The sequence below is a fragment of the Amblyomma americanum genome, chromosome 1 (genome assembly GCF_052857255.1).
Source record: "Amblyomma americanum isolate KBUSLIRL-KWMA chromosome 1, ASM5285725v1, whole genome shotgun sequence".
Lineage (NCBI taxonomy): Eukaryota > Metazoa > Arthropoda > Arachnida > Ixodida > Ixodidae > Amblyomma > Amblyomma americanum.
In genome coordinates this window covers 492,673,932-492,689,716 of record NC_135497.1, presented here as the reverse complement: position 1 = coordinate 492,689,716, position 15,785 = coordinate 492,673,932, and the positions used below count along the sequence as shown (strand labels likewise).

The following is a 15,785-nucleotide window of genomic DNA, read 5'->3' as shown; positions in this document are numbered from 1 at the left end:
GTCGGACGCCGCCGCCGTCGCCACTGCGTCGACCACCACGTCGAAGAACAAATTACAGCTGATTACTGACCGGGCTGATGGAAGGCGCTACTGGACTTGAGTCATTTGCGTGCGCATTATGTAACGAGGGCAAGCCACATAGCTCTGGCACAGCGCGCGCCTCTCGGGCTAGGCCGAACTTCGCGCCGCGTGCTGGCTTCGCCCAACAAGGGACTACAAAGTCAGCAGCGTAGTGGATGCATGCGCCGCTCCGGTGGCAGCTCACCACGTAGGCACCAACAGGTGAAGGACAGTTTTTAATTTAAATTTTTTTTAATTGGTTTTTTTGGGGAAGGAAATGGCGCAGTATCTGTCTCATAGATCGTTGGACACCTGAACCGCGCCGTAAGGGAAGGGATAAAGGAGGGAGTGAAAGAAGAAAAGAAGAGAGCGGTGCCGTAGTGGAGGGCTCCGGAATAATTTCGACCACCTGGGGATCTTTAACGTGCATTGACATCGCACAGCACACGGGCGCCTTAGCGTTTTTCCTTCATAAAAACGCAGCATGCAGTTGAAGATATCGCGAGAAGGAATTCTCCGCAAACACTGCCTCAGTGTTTGACTTAAGAGCGTTAGGTACGGGAGCCTCAAGTGTTTATATCGGTGGTCTCAGCAAGCAAGGAGAAGACCAAATCCAAACATTCGCGAATGTTTCCGGCTAGGACACAAGCAGCGTAATCTACCCCATTGATTTTGCACTGCTATTGCGATTTATAGCCACCTTCACTATATCCGGTATATTTCATCGCTATATCGGCGATAAAGTTAATAAACGTGTGCATTACAACACTGCGAATCGTTTGAAGCCACCCTGAACCCGCTGCGACCAACGGTTCCTTGGATAATAGCCGTCTCAAGTTCCTCGGATTGCACGGGTTGGCGGCGCAACGATCATTAGGTGTCAAACGGGGAGCGCCAAATATTCTGCCAATGGTGGTACCTGGGTGGGGGTGGCGGTGGATGGTCTCAATTTGGTAGCCGCTACACCAGCACATATATCTAAAACGGATCGAAAGTATATGTATCAATTGAGGCGCTACGGGCCCACTGATGCTGTGCGATAGAGTGTAATCACGTGGTTACGGTTGTCGTCAGTTTGACCTTCATTGCAGAGAGACTCGTTTTTGACAAACTTAAGCAATCACAGAAGAGTGGGAAAACAGCATCGCTACTGGCCAATGTTTTGCCAATGTTCGTTTCGGCTCGGCTCCTTGTTTTCTTCGTTGTTCTCCTTAAACCTCTCACGAAAATCACCGGCGGTGCGTCGACAACGGCAGCTAAGACCAATTCATGCTTAAAGGGGTCAAAAACAGGTTGAAAATCGCCTTGGGGGTCATGAGGCTAATGGAAGCAACGAACACTATTGTTCCACTCGAAGCAGACTGCCGTTCGCAATCTTCGCTTTGCTATCGCCCATGCGTCTTGTTCGAGTTGTTTAAGGTGATTCAAGGGATTGAGAACAAATACTCTGAGTCGATTTGTTCTGTTGGCTCCTTATGAAAGGCAAAGTTAGTGCAACAGCATAGAGCCTGTTTGCTTAAGAATAGAGTATGGCAACCATATTTTTTTAACCCGAGTTGGCAGTGTGCGCTTACTAGTGCTGCAGAAAAATGCGTGAAAACATTGTCCCAATCAACCGTGAAACGACACCATCCCCTTCCACGCGCAAACGAAAACCGAGTTTGGGCGTTACGTGCAGTTCTCCCCCTCATTTTCCCATTTCGTTGCACAAAGTATGAATCCCGCAGCTGAGGACGTATGCAAGGCAGCCTCCGCATAGCATTTGGTAATAACCACCCGCGCACGGAGCCCAAGGGGGCGTTGGGCAGACTGGCATGAAATGAAGGGGGAGCTGCGCGTTCTCGGCAGTATTTGCCACGCCAGCGTAGTACAAAATACCCGCTGGAGACGAGTATCGCTGCCGCTGCTGAACGCGTGCTTGTCCCGCCATCCGGCAACGCCCGCCAATTTTCGCCAGGCGGCGGGATATAGTCCGCTTTGATTGACAGCCCGAATGGTCGTGCCGGTGATGAGGCTCGGGTAGACGTGTGCCTCCTGCGTGCGCGCGTGTTGTCTCAAAGTCGGCAAGGGGGGTTGCAAATAAGCTGCAGACACGATAAGAGTCTACGAGAAACGGTGACAGGAAGGGGGGTGGGCTGAAAGTTTTACGGGGAACTGCGAGGCCAATAATTTCTGCTTGTTGTGCACGTCGCTTGGGCGCTTGCACACGCTTTACTCTGCCAGAAAGTTTGCCGCGCTCTCTTAAATAATGACAACTCCTGGCAGCGCAGCATTCTGAGGACCTGTAAGTCAGCATCCAAACAAGATGTATACCCCCCCCCCCCCCCCCCTTGGTTTTCTCCTCTCCTTCTTTATTCCTCAGGAACAAGGAGCGATAAGGAGCCGGGCCACTGCTAGGTTGTGTGCCGACATTCGTGCAGAGGCGCTACCTTTGCGCATTTCTTGCCAGCTTCCCGGAAAGCCAATTTTGAAACAATAAGCTTGCGCTGCGGCAATCAACCAGGCACACACGATTCCAAACTTGTGCTACCGTTGTGTGCAAACAAAATGACTATATAAAGAACAGCTTTGTTAGTCGACCCGTTGAGCCAAATAGCAGCCCTCGTGAACAGCGTCCGGATATTTGCACTTTGTGTGTGTCGCAGTTCTCTTCTCCGGCTGAGGTGAGATTCTACAGTGAATGCAGCCAACATTGCTCTTTTCAGCAGCATTAGAACGGCGCAGATCCAGTTTTTGCTGATTTGCTGGAAAAGTAGGCCTCATTTTTACAAGCTATGTTTTAAAATTGCAATACGGACCATAAACTTTGCTGTTTTTGATTCAAATGAGGAGCCCAGATACAGCATTTATCAGCCCTCTGTCAGAGCAAGTCGGTCGGACGTACAGATACTTCGATACATACTTCACTGAAGCCGCTACGGAGCCTGAGTGGTTGTGGTGTTCGGCTACTGACCCGAAAGATCCGGGTTCGATCCCAGCCTTGGCTGCCGCATTTTGATCGAGGCGAAATGCTAGAGGCTCGTGTACTGTGCGGTGTCGGTACAAGAAACACAAAAATTATCAGAAGCGCTCTACTCTACGTCGTCCCTCACAGTTAAAACCCCTAAGCCGAACCAAGCCTACTTCTTTAAACGACGAAAACAAATGAATTTTTTGCAGCTGGTATACGCCTGTGTTGTTGTGGCCTCAAGGAAGAGCTTTCATATTGTACCCGCCGTCACAGCTTGCATTCCATGCACTCGAGCTACACGATCGCGATCGCTCTAGCTGTGGCGTGCCATTGCACTTAAAGACAACCATGCGCAGACTTTAATGCACAAGCATTAGGTGTCTCATCAATGCGAACATCCGGCGTCGCCTAAAGAAGCGGCTTTACAAAACTCGCGATTGGTCGAAATAGTGGGACGTCATGAAAGGTGGGAAGAATGCGAAATACGAAAATGTTGACCAGTAATTGTGAGTACGAGTGCTTACAACCACAACCATTAACAAAGGAATAAAACAGAATCATAATAGAATTAGACTAGATTTTGCTAGCTTTTTCCGTTCAGATATTGTGCAGTATCGCCTCCTATATGTACCCTTACAAAGACGCAGCAGGTAGCCCAGAGTTGGGTCAAAGATTCTGACTCCCGAAATTGTCGCAACGATAAGGCGCTACTTGCATTTGAATCTACATAAGATGTAGCACAGAGCTGCTGGTCGTAACGTGAGTCAGCCGTCAAACGGAAGTCGAACCAACAGATGCAGTGGTGTCTGCGGGAGAATGTCGTTGGTGGACGCAAAGCGATGTTATCGCATTGTCACACGTAATCAGCGATGAAGTGTCCCCTTAATTTTTCCTTCGTTCTTCATGTGTGCAGTTCAGTTTACACCGTGTTGAATTGTTTTTAGAAACACTAGCAGCAGCTCTCATCACCGTAGTCGCAAGATGCCACACCAGTGCTTTTTAGCAGTAATGTTTTGCAAAAGCGCACGCCGGTATCTTTCGCGTTGACATGTCCTTGTGATGTAATATAAAATATAGAAAAGTAATTTACGAAGGCTCTCTGTTTTTTCCAGTTTATTATCATTGACATAATCGGGCTCCAAATTCGTTCAAGAATGGTTAATAGTCATTAAGCATGGCATCATCATCATCGGCCGGAGTATGCCCACTGCAGGACAAAGTTCTCTCCCATATCTCTCCAATTAACCCAGTCTATTGTTAAGAAGTAGTTGCGCATACATAAAGGACAAACACAGGAAAGGATGTTGCAAACGGAAAGAGCGCCTGTGTTCGTCCTTTGTGTATGCGCAACTACTTCTTAACAATACTCATGCACCAACTCGCCCAGCAAAAAGTTCTAACTTAACCAAGTCCTCCCAGGTGGCACTGGCTGACTTCCGATTAATTACCAACTGTCGTTTGCGCCAATTAGCTTGCAAAACCGTCCTCGCTAGTCGTTCTGGGGTCGGCCACGGGTGATCGGCTAATTGGGGGCGCGCGATCGGCCACGCACCAGGTTGACTGGAAGTCGGCCATTGCGTCCGCCCCAACATGTGTCCCCTGCTGAATGCCGACCGTATTGGTAAGACGGCGTAGGAAAGCGGTAGGTGCGAATTGGCCCAGCTTTAGAGGCGAGTCGTGCTTAACTAAATCGCATCGCGACTTAAGTCACCGTTATAAGCCTCTGTTCAGCACACGTGCTATCGGGGACAATTCTCCAGGACACCAGAAAAGCGATCTAGGCGCCTAGGTATCAAGCCTGCTAACGGATATCTAGTTTCACTGGCCCTCATTCGGGCACGCGAATCCGACTACCATTTCTTCAAATTTGGCTGGGATGAACAGCCTAAAAACGGAGCGGTCGGCTTTGGCTCCTGGGCATACGTCCTGGAAATTTTTCTCCCCGGTAGTATTTGCACGCATGTTTGCATTGAAGGAGTAGACTGAGTTGCTTTTGCACGGACCTTTGTTTGGACTTTTGCACCGACCGTGCAAACCGTGCAAAAGTAAAAAAAAAGCGGCATCTGAACAGACAGTGAGAAAAGGCACCAAGTCAAGAATAAGACTAGTAACAAATTTGGCGTCAAAAAACACCGTTTAAAAAAGGCCCCGAATTAGAAACAAAGCGAATAACGGCAAATCAGTTCATGAGGCTTAGTAAAAAAAAAACACGGTAAAAAGGCTCCACGTGAACGAAACCGCACTCGAAGCTACATCAAAAAAACATCTAAAAACCACCAAGTCAGAACTAAAACCTTTTCTCCCTGAGTACTGAAGCTGAATCAGGCACAAGTACACAAAAAAAATTTCAAAAGGTGCTCTACATTAAAGTTTCAAAAAACGGGAATTCTTTCGAGGGGAGGGATATGGACCTCTTGCAGACGCAGTTGTCAGATATGTTTATGTGAAAACCTTCAATAACCAATCTTTCCCATCTGTCCTTTGCCCATGCAAAAAACCTGGTTCTTTCAAAGCAATGAGCAGAGCCTTGTTCCTCTCAGTTCTTGCAGTGGTCAGCTAGGAATCCACCTGTTTGTTTGTTTTTTTGGATATTGCGTCAGTGCTGTTGCGCCCTTTCATTGAAACACCTTCCTGTCTGGCCTACGTATACCCTACCGTAACTCATCCTAATGTCGTAAACCACACCTGATACGCAATCAGTGTACTTGTTTCCATGATTGATAGTCCAGCGGTTCGTTTGTTTTCATTATTTCATCATTGCACCTACGTTTCATACTTTACATGGTACAGAAAACACTACACTGAGGTCAAACTTCTTGACGATTTTCTTTACATTATATGACAGCCTGTGAATGTAGTGCACTATGTGGACTTTTTTCTTTTCAACAGGATCTTTTGCTGGTTATCTTTCTTGGGTTTCTGCAGCATACTTTCACGCACGCTGGCAATAACATCAGGTGCTTGGATGCCCTGCTGGGCGCAATCTCCGGATCTTCCACTGAAAGCTCACTTTGTACTCGCAAGAATATTGCAGGGCTGACAGGAGGCACATGGAAATGATGCCTCCCTTGACTATTTTGGAATAAGCGCTATTGTAAGGAAGCAGCGCTTTTTTCGTTCTAGCCGCTGCTAAACGACGGTATAGACAAGAGAAGATTAACTCTTTCGACCCTGAGGTTGTCGCCTGCCAGTTGGCTACTGAACAAAGAGAAAATGAGCGTAAGAAGGCGAAGGGAGCAGCGGAGATACCCGAACAGAGAGAGGAGCGGCTTGCCAGAAGGAGATGCCAGACGGCCGAGCGTAATAGACGACGCACAGACGCCAAGATGGAGCCCAATGTCTGTCATTGCTAAACATACAGTGACCATAACAAGCTCAGCCAAGGAAACGTAGCTGCGTATATGTTCTGGCATAGCCGAGCTAAGCCACTGCCAATTTTTCTTCATGAATAATTGGCTCAGTATGAAATGAATCGTGGTAAACAATTCTTATCAATTTCTAATGCGATCTCCTTTTTCGTCCCTCTCGGTCTCCCCACTCAGGACAGGAAGAAATCATGCGGCTCCACACAGAGAAATTTATTGTAACACCTGGCCTATAATTATCTACACTTGCTGCGTGCTCATTCCCGCTGCTCTGCAGTTTTAAAAATCTGTTTAAATTTCGGCATGCAGATGGCAAAAAGTTCTCCCATTACAATTTATGGATCCAACGAGTGCTCGTAAACAAATGTGACATTGCGACTTGAACGCACAGTCGTGAGTAAAACTGGTATACAGCACGCAGCCGGCGGCGGAGCTCGGGAAAACTGGTTCAAGAAATGGTCAGTGCTACTAAATATTAACAAATGCAATGTCATATGTGCATCAAGAAAATCTACTGCCCCGCTTTCGTATTACATTGACAACATTTCTTTAGTGTCTGTAACATCATATAAATACCTTGGCGTTTACACCACTGATAACCTAAACTGGTCTCTTCATATCGATCACATAATCAACAAAGCTAATTGCATGCTAGGTTAATTACGCCGCTATTTTTTCAACATTCCTTCTTGGAAATTTTTTGGTATACAAAACACTAATTTGCTCCAAACTAGAGTATGCAAATTCAATCTGAGATCCTACTTGTGACAGTCACATTACTGGTCTTGAGATGGTGTAAAATAACTGTGTGCGTCTCGTTCTCACTGATTACAACCGCACTGCAAGCATAACTACTATGAAATCTAGTCTTTCACTTTCATTGCTGTCACTTAATCGAAAAGTTTCTCGTATCGTATTGTTTCAGAAGTTGTGCCATCATCCCGTACTGAGCGGATGCCTTTCCCAAAGCCATCCGCTAATCCATAGCTAGCATGGTATATACTCAGGTGTTAATTAAATTTGTCTCTCTGCTGTATTTTTCTAATCTGATTATTGCGTGTTTGCAACTCCCCCTCTGTAATGTATCTGACCCTCAGGGGTACGGTAAACAAATAAACGAATAAATAAATAAATGAAGTATTGTATGCCGTAAGTTTTGGAGATGAGTTGTCCAAATGCAAGTTGTGCCTAAAAAAGCCAAGCGCTTTAGATGCTTTGCTGGACATCGAATCAGTGTAAAGTTTCCGTGACAGATTGGATGATAAATGAACGCCTAAACACTTTATGTTGGAGACACATAGCATGTCGGAGTTTAAAAAAATTTTTGACGCTGTGATGGTCAAGTCAATACGAAGCCCCGCTCGCTCCCTGGCTGGGCGCTTTCCGCTAGGATGACTAGACGAGCGGGCGAGCGCGCAGCGCCGTAAACCCTCCTCGCCGCCTGAGCGTTACGCGCATGAGTAGCGGCGTCCCCACTCGTCCGCTCCCTTCCGCTGGCCGCTGGCCCGCTCTGCTGAAAGTCTCTACTGTTCTGACCCTTCCTGTAGTGCACGGTGAAGTCGTAGCGCTGGAAGAGTAGCGCCCATCGCGCTAGGCGTCCGCTCGATTCACCAAGAACCTCAGTCACGTGAGTGCCATGTGATCAGTCCCAACCACGAAAGCGACTCCTTCGGCGTAGTACTCGAACTTCTGCAGAGCGATGATAATCGCGGGATATTCTTTATTTGGTCACGGAATAGTTTCTCTCTGCGGGACTCAATGAGCGGCTGGCAAACGCCACCGGACGCAGGCTACCTTCGTGCTATTGAAGCAGAACGGCTCCTAAGGCCAGATCACAATCGTCCGTGTTGATCACAAATTCCCAGTTCAGGTCAGACAGCCTCCGCTCTGTCGTTTCCGCGCGCGCACAGTTAGGGTTGTGTTGTGCCGCCGCTTGCTCGGGTCCCGAATGATACTTCACACCTTTCCTCAACAACGTCATTAAGGTATTTTTCAGAGCGGCGCAATCTGGAATAAACTAATGATAAAAGTTCACCAGTACCAGAAAGCGTCTCAATCTGCCTATGTCTGCCGGCGGAGGGAAGTTTAGAATAGCCCAAAGCTTGTCCTCGCACGGGGAGAAGACGTCCTTTGTCTATGTGCATTTTGCGTTCTGAAGAAATAAATGTTTTCCAATAGCCTGAATACCAACAATGTTATTTGGGTCGCCGCTATCTGGGTCTTGTTCGGGTTCATAGTTATTGCTGCAGACCTCAGTCTTTTCTGTACGTCCCTGAGACGGTTTAAGGGCTTAACAAAGGTTGCCAAGTACACCACAATGTTGTCCAGGTAAGCAGGAGTATGGGGGCACCTTGAATCACCTAGGACACGGTTCATCAGACCTTGGTACGTAGTCGGCGCTCCCACTAGGACGACGAATATTCGGATAAACTGAAAAAAGGCGTCTGTAACAAGTGAAGGCAGTGTTCGCTCGGCCAACATCATCTTCACCTGAAATTATTCTACGCTGGCATCGAACGCAGAGAACTACTTCGTACCACCAATGTTGAACATAATTGAGGTAATTCACAGATGTGGGTATGCGTCCTTCATTGTCACTATAGTTCACGCGTCGCTCGTACAGAAAGCCGTATAGTTTCATCCTTTTGGGCACCAGCACCACTGCAAGCACCAAGGAGCTGTTTAAACGTTCCACGACGCCTGTGTCGATCAGTTCGTTCAAAGAGTTATCGAGCCATTTCCTTCTAGCCAAGTCGACTGCCCGAGAACGACGTCGTCTGTCTCGATTTTGTGCCTAACCAGCGCCAAACCGCTCTGTGAATACGCTGCCGCTCTCGTACAGCGTCAGACGAAGCGCGTCCCCCCCCCCCCCCCGCGACAAACTGCTAGAGTTATTCAAAAGCGGATGGGCAAGCCCGCATGCCTCTGCGGCGCAAAGCGCAACCGAAGGGGCCTACGCAGGAGAGGAGCGGATCCCTTCTGTGTTTTTGAAGCGAAAAGCCTCTCTACGCTAGTTAACACCGCGCTTCGCGCGAGCCGGCGTATGCCGGAGCACGAGTGACGTCGCGCGCGGCGCAGGTGGCCGCCGCCGACTCCGTCTTTGAAGCGAAAAGCTTCACTACGCGGGTCAGAGTCGAGCTTCGCGTGAGCCGAAGTGGTGAGTTATGCGCATGCGCGAAAACGAGTGACGTCACGCCTACACCACACGGGGAAGCATCGCATTCGAGCTTGAACTCTTTCGTCGGCTCGAAGTGCACGAGCACTTGAGCCCCCTTTAAGCTTTCCTTCAGTTTGTAGAAGCCAGCTTCCTGCTGCTGACCCTACTGCCGTTTTGGGCTCTTCTCCAGCCCAACAAGATCATCCATATTCTCCTTGGTCGAGTGAAGACACTCTTCTTCTATCCGATGGCTGAGATAATTGATAGCTGGATGCCGAAGCCTGCACTTATCATATCTCACCTTAACTCCGTGTTCACGGAAAAGTTATAGTGTCTTTTTCAGGCCTGCACTTCCATCACCACATTGCTCCGATACCAATGCTTGAACCCCTTTAAGTCTAACAGTACCGCATCCATTTTTCTTTGGAAAATTGCTGGAGCAGAAGATATTAGAAAGAGAAGCCGATTATAGCAAAACAGTCCTCTGTGTGTGCTAATGACGCACGGCTTTCTATAGAAGTTTCATCCTGCTGGACTTGATTTTGTGCATCTCACAAATCAAGTATTCTGAAATGCTTCCCTCTATTTAAAGGTGCGAACATATCCTCAATAACTGCCAGGGGGTACTGCTCAACTTCATAGAATGGGTTATGGGTAGCCTTGAAGTCGCCATAAATTCTGATCCGTCCTTTTCAAGTACTGGCATGATGGGAGTCTCCCAATCCAGATGTTTGGCAGGTGAGAGTACGCTAATAGAGACCCGCCGGTCCAGCTCTTGCGATACCCTTTCTCTTAGAGCGTAAGGAATGGATCTTGCCTTACAGAATTTCGGCATGACTCCAGGCTTCAGCTGCAGGCTGGCAGGAGGTCCCTTGATCAGACCGAGATTCCGGGAAAACTCATCGTTGTTGTCGCCGACTATGTTGTTTATCGCTCCTGTAGATTCTTGCGGTGCGTCTGGAAAGTCTTGCGCCGGCGACCGGTGAACTGAAACCCCCACTCTGTGAAGCAAAGAAATCGGGTCACGGCCACAAATATTGGGCCTCTGGCAGTTGAGCACGATAAGCGAGCAGTTTACAGAAATACTCTTGTATTGCACACACACCTGCAATTCTCCCAGCTCTGGCAGTGCTCCAACATAACTTCACAGGCGAAGGCTTAAGCTTGGGCCACTGTTCTCGATGCTTGTCAAAAACATTCCGAGAAATGGCGCAGACAGGCGACCCTACATCCACTTCCATAGGAAGTTGCACATCATTCCATGTGAAAGTGCGCCTTATCGGGGCTCGAGGCGGATTTTTCGTGCAGAAAGTGATGTCCATAAATGCGCCTCTCCGGTATCGTCGTCAGGTACAGCTTCTTTGAGAGCCAAATCCTTTCCCTTGAGTACTTGTGTTGTGACGCGGCCTTTATTGCCGGTCATGTGACACGCTTTTGCAAGATGACCTCGGTGCCCACAGCGATAACGGGATAACTCTGATCCAATTACAGCTGCTTGCGTCATGTTTGCCGCTACCACATCTAGCGCACTGCTGCGGCACAATACGAACACGTGAAGCATGAACCGACTTGGGATGGGAAGCTTGTAGCTTAAGCAAGGGCGCCGATTCTGGAGTCAAATTTTTTCCATCGTTTACAGCGGCTTCGGCAAAAAGTACCAACGGTTGGTCCTCGTCTCGCGTTAAATCCTTTTCTGCTAACATTTGCTTCCGCAGAGTGACTGAGCTCATGGCGCAGACAATGCGATCCTTAGCATGGGGTCAAGCGACGTGCTGAAATTGCAGTTGTCTGCTATTTGGCGAATAGCAACGAGAAACGCACTAACAGTTTCGCCGGGAAGCTGTGAACGGTTGAACTTGTAGCTCTTGGTTATCTCGTGTTTCTTTGGATGGTAGTACTCATCCAAACTTTGAACTACTTCCTTGTAAATCAATTCATTCTGTGCACGTGGGGCAACTCTTCCAGCTAGCACTTCAACCGTCTTGCTAGACAACGCCGACACCAGTAGTGCTCTCTTATTAGACGAGTCAGTTACACTGTTCGCTTCGAAATACGCTTCTGCCCTGTCTAGGTAAGGATGCGCTGTTCGCAACATGAACCATTTCTCATTTGCCCATCACAGAACGCGGCTGTTTCGGCTCCCCAGGAACGAATGCGAAAGGTGCCTCCGTTCCAGCCGCTTCGCGGCTGAAGTTCCTGCGACGCTGGCGATGGTGGCCGATACGCGCGAGAGGCGAGTATATCCGCCTGTATGCGCTTGGCTGCCGAAGCGAGTTCGTCCAAGGCCCTGAACTGCACGCCTCGTAAGTAGGCTGTTAAGGTAGTGTGAGCTTGTCGCGTGACGCGCTCTACCTTCCCGCCGTTCGGAGCTGAGGGGTCTGCGCTACGATAAAGTTCGTCCATCGCTCTCACGTACTCAAGCAAGTATTCGTCCGGGTGATGAGTACGCAGCCCAGCTCGCGAATCTGCGGGAAAGAAATTCTAGCGAAACCTCGCTCGGAACTCCTCCGTTGTGCTTAACAGTGAGGCCAGTGGCCTCCGTGGTCCGCCTCAGTGGACACTGAGGCGGAACCAGCAGGCGGCCTGATAGATCAATGAGACTGGCACAACACGCGCCAGAATCTCGCCATTGGTAAGCCCCGTTGCAAGCTGGTAAGCCAACATGCTCTCCAGGTATACTCGTTCGCTCTGACAAGTTCATGATAGCCGCCGTTGCTGGGATTGCCCACCCATAGCCTAGGCCTTGCAACTGAAGCGAATATTTTCGGAGTGTTTCGCACGACATGCGTGAGGCTCTGTGTGGAGTGCAAAGCGTGGCGCAACACAGTCTCTTGTGGGTTGGCCTGGACATAAATATCTCAGAATTCTCCTGCAGTGCAATGGCTGGGTAATCCTACTGAACCTGTGAATAAGGTCACATATCTTAGAGTAATTCTGGACGAGAACTTGCGCTGGAAGCCACACATTCAGGCACTTTCTAAAATTTGGGTGCTGCATGATTTGCACTGTATAAATGCCGAGAGTACTTTCACAAAGACACATTCAGAATTATTTACTTTGCCATTTTCCAAAGCCAATTATCATATTCCATTGAATCCTGGGGTCAAAACTACCGGTGTTATTTGGAGCCGCTCAGGGTTTTGCAAAAAAGGCCAATTCGGCTTATGACACAGTCTAACTACAACGCGTACACTGCTCCTCTTTTTAAACACATGAATATTCTATCACTGAAATCATATTTTGGATACAGGACTCTACTGACGGTACATGCATTTATTGGGGACAATTACCCGTTACACAGATCCACTTTTACTCTGCCATCACATCGCCGTCGTAATGCTACTCATGGAAATTTCCTTCTTCCGAAGACGAAAAATGCCTACGGGGAAAGGACGATAGCTCATGTGGGGACAAAGCTGTGGAATACCCTTACAGATGACGTGAAGGAAAGCACTAATTTTGAAGTCCTGTTTTAAAATATTATAAATCAGAGCGATGAGAGTGTACTTTCTGGGCATTTTGTTTTTCTTTGTATGCCGGATTGTGTAGAGACCTCGTATTTGTATGTATATACATATTGGTTTAGTTTATACCTTTGTTGGTTAAGTAGATTTGAACTTTGTATTTGAATGCAAGAGCCTTCATTATGTGTAATGTAAATAGTTTGTTTTTATGCCTGCACTTAGTTTCACAAGATATGATTTGCGTGGATCCCAACTAGCTTTTACCTAGGCATCCAGATATTGTTTAAAATATGTCCTGTATAAACGTTCAGAAAAAAATTCAATTCAATTTTGGTTGAATCTGGCTGAGAGGCTGCGCGGGATGAGCAAGGTTGCAAAGGTCGTTACATGCTCTCCCTAACTGGTGGCATAGCGCTTGGCGAAAAGTGCCTCCCGTCGACGCTCGTCTGAGCGAGTGCGTCGCGTGAATCACAGCTCGGCTCAAACAATAATAGTGGTGACTAGCGTCGACCTCTGAGAATGCGCCTGCAGTAGTAGTTATTGCCGCGTCAAGATGTCGCTGTGATGCCATATCGGACAGCCATGGCAGGGACATGAAGTCAATCCCACTCGCCTGCATGTCTAGCTTGTGTGCCGGCAATCATTCGCACAGGCACTCGGTTTGTCACGGTTGTGGCCCCAGGTTGGGTGCCAAGAAATTGAGTTTATTAGTCAAGTAACCTCGATGTCCTAGACACGGTAGCCGCTTTCTAGCGCCAATGTACCAGACCTAACAGTCAGAGTTGTGGCCCCCAACCCGCGGTGCGATAAGTGGCCACCAGTGCGGGTTCGGGCTAGAGGGGACAGGTGCGAGGCATCTACTATAAAGAGCGTTTATTGTTCCGGAGCAGTCCAATGCAGCAACAAACAACCACCGTAGCGGGGGAGCGTTCCGCTCGCGTACGGAGGTGAAGAGGCACAAAGGGGAAAGCGCGCACTAAAGGTGGGGAGTAATGTTCAGATCACCTAGCGTGGCTCCGCGCTCGCGGCCCGCGGCGAGTAAATCGCACGCGATGGCCGGGCGATTCGGTGACGGCACCAGTCTACTTGGCAGATGTGTGATCCGTGCATATGCCCGGAGCCTGCCAAAAGACATCAGATCCTCAGGAGAAACTAGCATCTTCACGGGCTGCGGAGAAGTGGTCGCTCCGTTCTAAGCGCGGAAAGAGGGAAAGTCTCCGCTGCGGGGAGCGAAAGGAAGCAGGGATGGCGTGTGTGCCTCCCATCGCAAACCTCCCCGACGGCACGGGCATAACATTGCGTGATAATGACGCGGGGCTGTTACTTTTCGGCAGGGGATTTATATATGTGCCCATTGCCGATCGCAATTTTTAATTTAATAGTTGCGATGCGTGCCCGCTGAGAATTACTGATTGCGGGTGTTTTCTCGGAAGTAACGTGGGAATAGGTAATGAGTATTTCATGGTAGAACTTGACTAAATGCCCCAGCTCCAACTTCTCCTCTGAATTTTATATGCTCAACAGCGAGTTATATTGTTTTTCATAACTGAACAAAAATGACAAACAGATCGTGTAACCAAACCAATTTCGACCTGGGGTAGCAACGTTCCCAACACAGTACGTGCGCATACTGTGTTATTCTTGTAACGAATCTGACGAACCAAAATGCGCAGCTTCCTACAGCTGGCTGGTCATAAAGTGTAGTGAAGTGCGGTCTTTCATTATTGGGCTTAAACACAAGAGGAAAACAGCACATAACACGAATGCGCAAGCTCTCTACTAAAATTATATTCCGTTGTACATACATTAGTAGGGTTATTCTTATAATAACGCTCAAACGGTTAGAAACACTAGTCGTTTTCTGGCCTCAGCATGCCAGCCCTAACCGTCAGAGCTATGGCCCACAACCTGCGGTGCAGCAAGTCTCCACCATGGCGGATTCGTGCCAGAGGGGAAGGACACAAATCGTATACTCGGAAAGGGGTTTATTGCTCCTGAGCAATACACGCAGCAACATACAACCAGACGCCGTACCGAAGGAACGTTCCGCTCGCGCACAGGGTTGAAAAGTAGAGAAAGGGAGAGCGCACGCGAAAAGGTTGGGGGCAGGGATGCTCCGCTCACCTCTCGTGGCTCCTCGCTCACGGCCCTCGGCGGTGAAGTCGCACACGGTGATCGGGCGATACGGTCACGGGAGAGCACGAATCTCCAGGGCTATGGAGAGGAGGTTTCTCCATTCAAAGAGGAAAAAGGAAGTCTACTCGGTAGCGTCGCCGCGTTGGTGGTGGTGGTCAAAACTTTTAATTGCTGCAATAGGGAGCGAAGGAAATGGAGACGGCGTGACTGCCTTCCCTCCCAAACCTCTCGAACGGTGCGCGCATGACAACGCGAGATCGTTACACGTGATCGTTGTTACGAGGCAGGGGATTCATGTGTATCCCCCCCCCCCCCCTACGGACAAAAAGTGACCGCGTTAAACGGGGGGCGTACCAAGTCGGACCGGCTAAACGCCGTTTAACTTAAAAACTAATTGAGGTAAGTTTGAGCTCACATCCACCGGTGCCTTCGCCAAAGACCGGGTACGCCAGGATGGGAAGGCAGTGCAGACGACCGTCATGGACGACTGTGGATCTGTGATCCGTGCGCTTGCGTGTGGTTCCCGCCAGAAGAAGAGAAAGCGTCGGGAAAAACTCGTTTTCACCAGGGCTGTTGAGAGGAGGTCTCTTTTTTCAGAGGGGAAAGAGGGGGCGAAAGGAAACGGGGGCATTTCAAGTGAAATGCCCCCGTTT

The 15,785-nt window shown here is 48.8% G+C and overlaps 1 long non-coding RNA gene and 1 pseudogene across 1 annotated transcript in view; one reads left to right on the top strand and one right to left on the bottom strand.

The window, feature by feature from the left end:
- LOC144105241 (uncharacterized) overlaps positions 1–15,785 on the top strand; it is a 56,690-nt gene that overhangs the window by 26,030 nt on the left and 14,875 nt on the right. The gene's annotated exons all lie outside the window — the stretch shown is intronic.
- LOC144122447 (uncharacterized) lies at positions 10,460–11,627 on the bottom strand (annotated as a pseudogene).